Source organism: Arvicanthis niloticus, chromosome 13 (assembly GCF_011762505.2).
Source record: "Arvicanthis niloticus isolate mArvNil1 chromosome 13, mArvNil1.pat.X, whole genome shotgun sequence".
Taxonomy (NCBI): Eukaryota; Metazoa; Chordata; class Mammalia; order Rodentia; family Muridae; genus Arvicanthis; species Arvicanthis niloticus.
The window spans coordinates 68,001,201-68,013,726 of NC_047670.1; the positions used below are offsets into that span (position 1 = coordinate 68,001,201).

At 46.4% G+C, this 12,526-nt stretch overlaps 1 protein-coding gene across 2 annotated transcripts in view; it reads right to left on the minus strand.

The window, feature by feature from the left end:
• The window catches only part of Prickle1 (prickle planar cell polarity protein 1), a 97,602-nt gene extending 89,237 nt beyond the window's left edge, over window positions 1-8,365 (minus strand). The window contains exon 1 of one of the 2 annotated variants that reach the window (XM_034516562.2): window positions 8,218-8,365. The gene's annotated coding sequence lies outside the window, so the exon portion shown is untranslated. Of the gene's footprint in view, window positions 1-7,325; window positions 7,473-8,217 lie in introns of those variants that run through there. The other variant, XM_076911941.1, reaches the window with a different exon arrangement.
• Between the last annotated feature and the right edge of the window lie 4,161 nt (window positions 8,366-12,526).

Sequence of the window (12,526 nt, forward strand, 5' to 3'; positions counted from 1 at the left end):
TGGTAATTGTGACAGAGTGACAAAAAATGTAATATGAATTATGTTTTCAAATAATATTTTCACAAAGCTCTTTGACTTCAGGCATCTGCATTCGCTGGGGCCAGTGAGTATCAGGCAGAGGTAGGTGTCTGGTTCCTCTCTGACATGAATCACCACGAACTACAAACAGAGCAGAGATCTGGTAGCACCAAGCTCTGTGACATTGCAATACTTTGTCAGCTATCGAATGAAAGTAGTCATTCAGAATGGATGAACTAAAGCAGAAGAAGGGAGGCAGAGAGGGGCCATGAAGGAGTGAGTGGGAGGGGAAGAGTAAAGTCAGACAGCATTGAAGTCAGTCTCTGTGGGGCAGAGAACCTCTGACGCTGTCTAATTCCCTGGCTCTACCACGGCTGTGTACTGGAATCACCTGAATGGCTGATTCAGATCACATGTGTAGAGTCTGCCCACGGGCTGGGGGCGTGGCTCAGAGGTAGAGTAAGAGTTGAGCCCACATAGGTCTTTCTTGGGCTCAATACCCAGTACTGAGAAATAGCCCCCAACCCCTTAAAGTCTCTGTACATTATTTGTCCTTTGACAAAGTTCTATAGGTGTTTATGACTAAGTTCTTTAATAACTACATACCAATCTAATTTTTCCATTCTATATACAAGAAAAATGAAGTCCAGAGACACGGAGAAACTGAATGAAAACCACACAGCTACTGGTCTACAGTTCCACTTGTATGATTTTCAGTGAGAACCGAACTGTCTTCCTCTGTATGGTGGTTACTTGTGAGCTCACAGCTGTCTGTCTTAGAATCCCTGCTCAAGAGTGAAGAGGACAACTGGTCAACATATTTTTGTCAAAAATTACTGAAACGATGTTAAAAAGCCAGGTGGCGACAGACACAAGAAACACCCAGTGGGCTTCTCATATCCCCGTGACCTGGTCACCTCCTCCTAAGTCCTGTGCAAGGCACTGGCATTGCAAAGCACTGCTGTTTGGTTTCCATGGGTCAGTCAGGAAGGAGAGGGGGAAAAATAGATTTTTCTTGGCTTGTTCCTTAGCATTCAAAAGAAGGTTAAGAAAGTACATTTTCCAATCCCTCAAAATGGAGAAAGCTGGCTGCTTTTCTCCCACTTGGCAGGACTGAAGGCCGTGTTTCTGGCTATTAGCCTGCTTAGCTGGTTATGTTTGTAGATAGCCCACCACAGGAACATACATGGTTAAGTTGGTTAAACATCCATGCATGTCTTCTTCTCTCCCTCCATATTCACAAAAACATAGAAGGTGAAAACATTTCAGAACAATGTGAGGGTCAAGCTGTCACTTCAGCCCCTTGCTCAAGACTTGTGCGCAAATGGGGGCTGAGGCGGCTCAGAGGAATCACTCACAGGATCCTGGAAATGAACACAGCTCAGCTCAGAATGCGGTACAGAATTCCCACAACACATCTGCACTTTCTATAAGAAACATCTGCAGTTCCATTGACTTCAGAGCCCACTTTATCTCTTTCAAAAAGAAATTATGTAACATGTATAAACTTTGAGCACTGCTCGTACTTGTTAATTACCTAGACACAGAAGAATTGAAAATGTCATTTCTCTTGACAGAGGTTACACAACTGCTCCAGCATCTGGGCGATCTTATGGGAAGCCTAGCATGGTCTGGCACAGGTCCTTTAAAGCAAAGCAAAGGGCCATACAATTCGTCTCTTTTCAGCTCTGAAGCCAGGAACTTAAGGTTGTTCAAGCATTTAAATGGCCTAATTGGAAATATCAGTCACACCTATGCACTTATGGACTTGTGACTTGGCTTGTGTGGACTGGAATCAGACCAGGGGTGGGGGTGGGGAGGCTCTGTGACAGATTTCTCCAGATTACCATGATATTTGCTTGTCATCAAAATACTACTGCTACTACCACTAGCCCGCATGCCCCTACTGAAGATAGAATATAGCTCCGATCAGTGAACTTTTGCTAAAGTGAAATGGTCTAATATTGCTACGATTGGGCTACTGTGTATGCATATATGCCTGTCTATACATATAAGTCTCGGTGTATGCATGTCTCTGTTTATGCATATATGTCTCTCTGTGTGTATGTGTATCTCTCTCTCTCTGTCTCTCTCTCTCTCTCTCTGTGTGTAGACAGAGAACTGGCCAATATAGAAAAAGCTTCTAACAGATGTTCTATTTTAATTTTAATGGTAGCTACTGAGGAATGGGTTCCTGTAACAAAGGGCCCATATGCACTGGGTGTGTCTATCATCCTGAGTACTCAGCTCTGCAGCAGCACATACCCTGATTTACCTCTCCGCTGAACCAAGGAACCTGCAAGGAGGTTTAATGGATAGGCAGTGCCCAAGGATAGGCTCAAAGGGGATGGAGAAAGAGAAGGGCTCTATGTAGGAGCCACTAGGTGCTTTCTCACAGCCCTGTACTGCCCAGGCTAAGCTAACTCCTTCTAGTTTGATGAAAGATCCCAGTAGACCTGGTTACTGGTCAATTTGGGATTTAGTTAGTAACCTAACCTCCAGGGTTCAATGACCCTGGGTGAATTTGTGCTGTTCCCGCAAGGGCTCCATGAAATATGGCATTTACAGATTTGGACTAAATGGTACTATTTATTCTGTGGTGGAAATTTTCCAAAAGTGCCAGGAGAGACGTTGGCATTTATGCAAGTCAACTACTGTTGAACCCAAAGAAGCATTCTGTTCTCCAGGATGCTCTTGAGGCACTGAAAGAGCTTGTGTGAAAAGCCTTCCCAAGGATCATCTCAGTGCCTCCCCCATCGGATCCCCTCTGGCTGTGGGTGTTGTGTTTCAGGGGGAGGGAGCAGAAAACCCTTCTGGAAACAGAGCCCCCCAGTCCGGTCCCAGTCCACACAAGCCAAGTCCCAAGATTGTATATTTTCTTATTTTTAACTTTAGTATATCAAATATATCTGCTGGCTATTAGAGGATTAGAGCCACCACTGTGTTAAAAAAAAAAGTTGGAGGCCCACAGAGGAAATAGATGAGGAAGATTTGGTGCCTGTGGCATAGATGAAATTATTTGCTGTCTCCCGTTTTGTCTTAAGTATGTTTTAAAGTTCTTTGTCTACTGTTTTAGGATTTTTGTTTTAAGCCATTCTTCAAGGTCCTTCAAAAGGTAAAATGGAATAATCTGAATAAAAGACAACATGTCCAATGATATCCAATGGCCTAAATGTATAGTTATGACAGGTCTCTGAAGAAAAAAAGGAAGAAAACTTGAAAACATTATCTACTTACAATGTCTTACCAGATAACCTTCCCCCCTTCCTTGGGGAAACCCAATGGCATACAATGTTTCTTTAAGATTCTTTTATTAAGTTAGAGTATTTGCTCAAGGCCTACTGTATCCTAGAAAACTGGTGGCTACTCTGTATTGGCCTCTTTTTTGTTTTTATTTTTTTAAGGCAACACAAATGGCGGAAAAGGTGGTTATAAAAAACATCACAGGAAACCAAATAGCCTTTATTTAAATTAAAAGCAATCACAGCCTGATTCTTGGAGCACACTAGGAAATGCTTTTGGCATGCAGCTGCTTCCCGGGGCCAATCTTATGTGTAATTGGAAACATTTCAAACAGAATTGTTACTAAAGTCACAGACCATAATTGTGAGCCCTGAGCTCTGTACCTCTAAAAAAAAAAAAAAAAAAAAAAAGGGCGGTGGGTCTATGGAAGAGGACTCAAGACACCGGGGGACATCTCAATGTAGAATGTCACCCTTCACGGACACATGTTTCTTCCCAAAGACCTACTGAGAACAGAGTAAAGCTAGCAGGAGCTGTAAAATCCACAAGCAGGACTGGGCACCAAGACATAGGAAATAACACAGCCCAAACTTAGTTTCTGAAGAGTTTGCATGTAACCTGCTGGCAATGAACGGGATCACTCCAACCTCCCAGGGAGAAAACTGCATCGTCAGCGTAACTAGCCAGCTGATTTAAAAACTTTTTAGAAGAAAACTTGGGGAGAAGAGTCATATAAAAGTGAATGGCAGCTGTTGGCTCATTTGTCATTCTGTTTTCAAATGTTTACACGGGCTTCTGCCTATCTGGTGTTTTTTATTCATAGGCGAATGGCCATGGAAGGTGGTACTGTCTTTGTGTTCTCAACAGTCCCTTCGGATGTGACCATGAGCTTGTAGTTTAAACAGACAGACTCAAGAAGAATTATCGAACTGTCTGAGAGGCCTGCCCCCTTCCACCGCACCACCCCCCGCCCCCAACCCTGTAACTGGAAACAGCCCGTGCCCGTGGACCAGCGGCTCAGGAACAGCTCGTGGAAAAACCGTGTCATTTTGGCACACAGAGAGGGATCTGATTATTCTGTCGTATCTTTGTGCCAGAAGCGTCATGACATCAGCATGCTCCAAGCTGTAAAGTCTCTTTCCACCTCCTTCTTCAGGAGAGAGGGTCAGGGGAAACAGGCTTGCAAGGGTTCCTGGTTGCTTGCAAGGGTTCCTGGTTGCTATTGGCCGGCCCATTCCGCTGTTCCTGGATGCTCACCCACCAGCCCACAGCAGGGGCCAAACCCCCGATTTGCTCAGCATCACTATAAACAAGGAGGTTTGTTGGTTACCAGGGTGCTGAGGGATAACTTATGCTTATATCCAAAGGGAGGAGTCCAGAAGGGCAGAGCGGCTTTGCTGCCCTCAGGCGATCCTGGTCCCTGACACACTGTTGGAGGCGCTGGCTCCCTTTGAGGCTGAGGCTTGGAGGCAAAGCGCTGTAGCAGTGCACGGCTTGACCTCTAGATAACACTGCTTTCCTCCCCCAATCATTTGTTCATTTCTAGAAACATCACTGTGCAACTCTACAAATCTTTACCCAACAACCAGGAGAAAACTAAATAATGGTCCTTAGCGCACCCACTGGGAAACACCTCCTTCCTTTCCCTTATTGCTCGTCACTGTAGAACACTGTATACCTGGATTTACACAGTTTTAATATTCTCACAGTAGTAAGAGGTGAATGGAGAATACTGATTTACATAACATAGAACTATTTTGCAGGGGTGGGGGGAGGAGTCTATGTTGGTCAGATGACATAAACATTTCTATGCACACACGAGAATCACTTTGAGTGTGTGTGTGTGTGTGTGTGTGTGTGTGTGTATGTGTAAGGAAGTCTTTGCATGGAGGTCAGAGGTTGATGTCCAGCATTCTCCTCCATGTCTCTCCACCTTATTTCATTTTTGTTTAGACAAAGTCTCTCACTGAACCTAGAACTTGCTGATGGTTAAGGCTGGCCAGCCTTCTGAGAGTGCTCAGGTTCCTCTTGCCCCGCCTCCTGGTGCTGATTGTAAGCACGGCGACCACGCCCAGCTTTGTAGGGGGGGGGGTTTGAGGGGGTGGGGGGTGGGGGATGGGGGGGTTTCCTGAGGATCTGAACTGAGGCCTTCATACTTGCAGAACAAATACTTTACCAACTGAGCCATCTCTCCAGAACCCCATTTTGCCTTTTGAAATTCTACTTCTTTAAAATGGAAAATTTACCCATGATAAACTACCTTGTTCAGGGAGGGGAATTAAAACAAACAAACAAGCAAACAAACAAACCTAACCAGCAAACATAACCTTGATCAGACAATTCAAAAACACAGGGCAGGGCATTCTAAGAGTTACTTGATGGTAAATAAGTTTGAAAGAATCTCATTCTATTTCCCCAGTATTAGAAATGTCACTGGGGCGTGGCTCATCCATGGGGCACAGGTTAGTTCACTGTACTGCATGTGCCCAGGTTAGCTCACTGGTACTACAAAGGTTACAGAACTTAACCTTTCTGTGCTCTACTGACAAGTTACTGTAGACTTTAAAGAGATTATCTAATCATGATATTTCAAAAACTTACATCCAGCTTACTTTTGAAAATCCCTGAGGAAACTAAAATTTAACTCCATTTTTAGGACCAACTTTGTTATACTCTAGCTGTTAACTAGAAACTTTTTTTCTTTCTAGCTTGTATTGGGTGTTCCTTTCATAATCCGAGCTGACTCATTACAACAAAGAGTGGACCCATGGTCTTTGGGTATATATAAAAAAAAGAAAAACCAAAAAACCCAAAGTCAACCCTTTAAGCTTCATTGGGCATTACCAGCAGAACTGATTGAATCTGTCAATTTAGTGACATATAGCAGTTTTCTCTTCAAAAGAGTCTATGAATCAACAGGCTCACTCAGTGGCAACTCTCTAACTAGTACAAAATTAAGAATGAAAAAAAATTAAATTACTAAACTCATTCACTCATATCAGCCTGTCCATCTTTAGACATCAGTTTGTCCCTCCCCCCTTCCCTTCCTTTGTGGGGCTTTATTTAGAAGCATGAGAATTCATTCACGAGCCATAATTATTATTTCGAATTATCAGTAAGTGTGCTAACTCTTAACTGAGGGTAACGTTCATTTATTTCTAGTGTCTTTGGTATTAGCCCTTGCATGGTTAACCTTTAAATCTGTAGTATAAACATTTCTGGAAGTGCTTATAAAATATCTCCTTCTGTGTTCCCCCCCCCCCCCCCAGTTGATGGCATTTAGGACTCTCTGGTACCAGCAGGTGTTGTATTTTGCTTTCTTCAGGCTCCAGCTGGCTACAATGATAGATTCTTGCCCCAGCCACCTAGGCTAGGACCACATTGGAGGCAAAATGAACCCAGCTCCACCAGACAGCAAGATAAATGGCTGCTGTTTGAGTTTTAAATCCCCTGGTGGGAGTAAATATTGTTCTAGGGAAAAAGGCTTGACAAACATTGCGTCATCCTTACGGAACTGTCTTGATTAAAACAGAATTTTTAGATTAGATTGGTCCTAATCTAAAAGTGTATCTATCTATCTTGCTGTCAGGTTTTTTTTTTGCCCCCCCCTTTTTTTTACTCTAAAAACAGACGTATTGTTGGGGATGGTCAAACACGGCTGACACCTCCCAAGGGGCACGGTCCCACTCTTGGTAATAGAAGGCCTCCGACCACTGACACTTTACTGAGGATAATGGCGACAGCAAAGGCTTAGTCAGAAAAAGGCCAGTTGTCACCTAAGTGACAGGCAACAGCTGAGCTCACACATCTGGAGCTAGAGGAGGGCAAACCTTAGCAGCCCTCACTCTGTCTACACCTTGGGCCTGTCTGAAGAGACAGATGAAGTTTCTTTAGTCCAAAAGTACATTAAAAATATCTGATGGTGAACCATGTCAATTATATAACAACAGCGCAGACACTGCCTTTCCAAAGCGCTGATTAAAACCAGGCGGCAGACAGAACTGTTCAGGGACAGATAGGAGATACAATTTCATCAAGTATAATTTGTCATTCATAAAACCTACCCTAAGAGCCACAAACGCAGCATTATTCTTTCTTTCTTTCTTTCTCTCTCTTTTTTTAAACAGCACAAGTGCACTTGGGCTCCGCCAGCGATTTCTACATATGCTCCTTTTAGGCCGGTTCGCGGTGCGTTCTTCTTGATCCTGGCTGCAGTTCTGCCTCCGACACGTTTTAAGACCAGGAACCAAGTGCGTCAGGCTTAAGAATCTGAGTCCTCCAGAGGCAGGCTGGGACTCAAAGCGGTGCCAGCCGTTCCCGCGACCTCCCGGGTACACCCCCCGTCTTCAGTCTCCCGAACGCGCAATCTGTGGACAATTTTCCCAAAGTCCCAAAAATAACACGGCCCTGCCAATAGTCGTTGGCGATGCCGTTTGTTTTTCTTAGAGGGCAATGAAAACTCAACAGCTTTCTGCTGCATCCCGAGTCCCGCTCCTGCTAATTATTAACAGACCTAGTTTCTTCAACTTTTTCTGCCAGAAGGGAGGACGCCGCGGCTCCCCTTCTCTCCCACGGGCGAGCTGCGTGCAGAGCAAGGGTCTCCACCGAGGGCAGGCTGCGGCTGCCTCTCCAGGGCAGGCGGCCCTTCCCGGGCGCGCTAGGCGCCGAGCCTCCCCGCCGACGCCAGTAGGTGACAGGCGATCCTCAGCCACTCACCCTCGCCTCCCCGATCTCGCGTGGCCGGGCTGCGGGCCATGCAGCTGGCCTCGGCGCAGGGGGGAGCCGGCACGACCTGGCTGCCACGCAGCATGAGGGGGCCCTGCGCCCAGCCTCTGCGCAGCCACAGCCCAGCAGCCCTTCCCGTGCGGTCCCCGAGCTCCCAAACCGCCAGACGTCCCACCCCGCGCCGTGACAACGCGGCCCGAGCCGCGGCGCCCCTCGCCCCTCGCCACTCACCCCACGCGCGAGCGGCGGCCGCGCGGTCCTCGGCGGCGGCGCTGAGAGCTGCGGTCCTCCGCGTCAGGCGCGCTCCCGCGTGCGCAGCCCCGGGAGCGTCCGCAGCCCGGCTCGTAGCGCTGCGGCCGCGCGGTCCAGGTCAGCGCAGGCGGCGCGGGGCTGGCATGGTTGGTGGCGGCTCCCCGGCCGCTGCTCGGCTGCAGGCGGAGTGCGCGCTCCAGTCCGGGCCGCTGCAGAGCACCCGCCCCCGGCCGCCGCGCGGGCGCCAGCGAAATCCCGGAGCGAGGACGCCGGGGATCCAGGCGGCTCTGCGCGCCCACGCGCACAGTGCGGGGCCGCGATCCCTCCCGCGAGGCAGCACCCGCCGGGCTGCGGTCTGCAGGCCTGCGAGTCTCCGCCCCGCCCCGCCCCGCCCCCGATGCTGTGCCCTTTTTAACGCTGCTGCCCAGGTTCAGCCAATAATCCAGATGGACTGATTGCGAGATAGGAAGGGTGAAGGAGAGGAAAAGGCGAACCCAATTTCCTCTGATCAAACAGTTTGACGGGGTCCCTGTTAGGGTTCTCTTTCCTTTGGGGGCGTGTACAAAGGGCACTAGTTAATTAAACTCTTCATTTCTTCCGGAGCTCTCGCCCCTGGTAAACCCACCTGGATTCGATCCTATCTTGTGCAATTCCCCGGACTGGCCTTACTTAGGCAGCTTCCACCGCCAAGAGGGTGAGATTTCAGATCAGGAAGGCCAAACTGATCTTCTCAAGGAAAAACCCTGAGGGTTACAAGCCGAGGACCCTTGGGGACGGTGGTGTCTGGGGCCAGGACCGAGTTAGCAGGGCTCACTAGATGCAGGGTCCAAAGCCTTCATTCCACCGTGAAGATAATTTTTCACGGATCAAGCCGCTCTCCGCGTTTTCACTGTGCCCGGTCCCCAGGGTTGGGCTGGGCTGTCAGGCTCAGTCGCCCACGGTTCAACAGGGACTCTGCCTGTTTGAAAGTTCTGCCCTGACATTTGTGGCCCCTTAAACCTCAGAGCCCCGTTTTCTTCTCTACTCCCGGGTCTGTGGAACCACACTATGGGTGCTATGATCCCAGATCTCAGAGGGCAGAGCCCACTGCAGCTGATAATTCCAACCTGACATTTGGACCTTTGTGGACCTACTTCTCCATGCCTTTTAAACTTTCCAAGATGCTGAAAGAAGCATCCTCCAGGAAGAGAAGGCTTTGAGTGTTTCGAGGAGGGAGGATGACCTTGATTGGTATGATTTATATCTCTTTGAGGATAACCAAAGCTGATCGACCATTTTAGGACTTTTCTCTGGTAGCAAGCATGTTCCATTTCTTTGGTGGCAAAGCAAAGGGAGCCTTGCTGAAAATGGAACCAGTGATTACGAAGATGTAAAGTGATAATAACTAAAGACAAACGAAGGAGGGGTAGCTCCAAAGCTAGGGTCTGTTTTCCTCATCTCTTACTGGGGTTCAGAACTCCTCAGTCTGTTAACACCCTGGATGCTACTGACAGGCGCAGGCTGCTGCTATTGAAATCCTCTCCCTGGTGACCCAAGCCTTCTCGCTCCTCGGGCATTTCATTGGCCGAGGCCTTTAAAGTTGCGTCTCTGCATCACGTCTATTCTTTTATGTTATAAGCATGAGACTACTAACTTTTCTGCCCAAGAAAACCGGCAAAAAAAAAAAAAAAAAAAGACTCAGTTTATGTCTAGACATAGTGGAAAATTAGTACTTTTTAAGAGACGAATCTACTATCTTTGTTAACGTCTTAGATTTGTTTTTTTTTCCCTCTTAAAGCTTCAAAGTAAATTGGGTTTTCAAAAATTAAAAATCGAGCGATGTAGTGGATGTATCGGGAGAAGATAGATCAGATGTCAGTTACTTCCTACAGTCTCATCCCTTCTGCTGCAGAGTTGGGTGGGAGAAGCTAGAGGAAAGGGTATACTGTATAGGCTGCACTTGGACCTCCCTATTAAAAGGAGAAAGTGTTAGTATGTTACAGTATGTCATGAGTATGGTTACGGAGACTGAGCATGTGGTGCAAACACACTATGCACTATCCTCTCAAGAAGCAGTGACCTCTGTACTAGAAACAAATGTTACTAGAAACAACGTACTAGACACAAACATCTTTGTAGCAAACACTTGCTTTTCAAAGCAAGATGCTCAAGAAATTCCACCGGCAGTCCAAGGGATGGTCTGAGATTAGAGTAACCTGATTTTACATCCCAAGCTCCGTCATTTACCAAATGGAGCCTAAAGGGGTGTCATTAGCATCGCTGACCCTCAGTTCCTCCTTGGTAAAGAGGATGACACTCAAGTCAGAGAACTATTGGATTCCTGGGCTATTAGCCTGAAGATTTTATGGATGATGTCTCTAAACGGTATTAGGAATTGAACATAGGGCCTCTTGCTTTCTGGGCAAGAGCTACATTGCTGAGCAACTTTCCTGTAAGCCTGTTACAAGGTTGCATGGACTAGCTTTGAAGAACTCAAGGTCATCTCTCAGCTTCCTGGGACACTATGGATGCAGGCACATGCCACCATGCCTGGCAGAAGAAAAGTAGACCATTTTGAAGTTTAGTGTATTAGGACGTTACAGATGGCTCTTCAGTCAAGAGCATTTATTATTCTTTCAGAGGACTGGAGTTTGGTACCCAGCACCCACATCAGGTGACTCACAACTACCTCTATTTCCAACTGTCTGTCTTCTTCTGGCCTTCCTGGGCACCCACACACACAAAATATTCACTCCTATAGATATAGAAATACACATAAATAAATAATAAAAATATGTGTTAGAAAATAAAGTTTAACTGATTGAACGTATTCTCCATTGTGAACTACCTGGCTGTTCTGAGCTTAATGGGGCTCTCTTTCCTTTGTCTTGTCACATAGATAGGATATCACACCTTTTATTTCCAAATCAATTCAGAATCACTTTAAAACAACGATACTATTTTTTTTTAATAGAAGTTATACCCACGTGTGTGGAGCTGCAAAGCTCCAAATTTCATATGTTGAAGTCATTATCTCCAGTGCTTCAGAGTGTAACCTTATTCGGAAACAGGTTTTTATAGCTGTAATCAAATGAAACCAAAGTTTAAACTGAGCCTTAATCCTGTATGACTGAGTTCTTCTTTTCTTTGATTGTTTGAGACTAGGGTCTTATGTAGCCCAAGATAACCTTGGATTTGCTATATAGTCGAGGAAGACCTCCAACTCCTAATTCTCTACCTTCATCCCCCATACCATACCTTGCATGACTGAACATATGAGAAGGAAACTTGGAGACAGACCTGTGTCACGGAGGGTGCCACAGATGTGAATGTGGAGATGGTAGCAATAATTTACAAGCCGAGGAACATAACAGAGTGTGGTGAATTATCAGGAGCTAGTGGAGTGAAGGACAGCTCTCCAAAGGAACAAACTCCAGCTCTAACTTGATCTCACACCTCTCCATTCCTCACCTGTGAAGCAATGTCTTTGTGTTGTCTCTGCTAGCCCACGTACACTGTTTTCTCTGGTGGTGCCAGTCACCAAATGTGGTACCCAATGACTCATGCTAATGAATGCTCTTAGCTCACTCAAGATGAAGAATTCACAGCAGTTCGGATAAAATGGAGACTTAAGCAAGAACCCAGGAGTGCTGACAAGCCTGACTTGACATCCAGGCCTGATTGGTTCCAACCTTTTGTTTGAGTTTTGTGCTTCTTGGCCCCAGATCTCCATCCTGCAGACTCAGCCTGACACAGAGATTGCAAGGTGCATGATCTTGAGCCTGTAGTGAGCAGCTAGCTTGGAAGGCATGCTCCTGTGTTACCAGTCCATGGTGGACTTCCTGAAGTCCACTGTCCTCAGAGTAAGGAGAAGGCTGTCATATTTGCACCTTTCTGCCCCAACCTGTGCTTGCACTAATCGTACCAAACTATTTACAGTTCTTCAAAAGCATCACACGATTTGAGACCTCCGTGCTTTGATGATACCTAGAAAGTTACCCACTTATTGATGCCTTCTTTATTATCAAGTTCTTTCTGTCCTTAAAAGCCTTTGATTAAACACCCACTTCCTGGTAGTCTACTAATGTGTATGCTTATATGGGAAGCACTTGACTGATGATGTCACCCCCCCCCAGCCCCAAATTCTAGCTTTTTACTACCAAAATGGAGATGCTGAGACTGGAGAATTTATTAGTGCTTTGTTTATTATTATTTTTTGTTTATTATTATTATTTTGGGACAGGGTCTTTCTGCATAGCGCAAGCTGTCCTGGCATGCAGAATAAAGACCATGTTCGCCTCAAACTCAG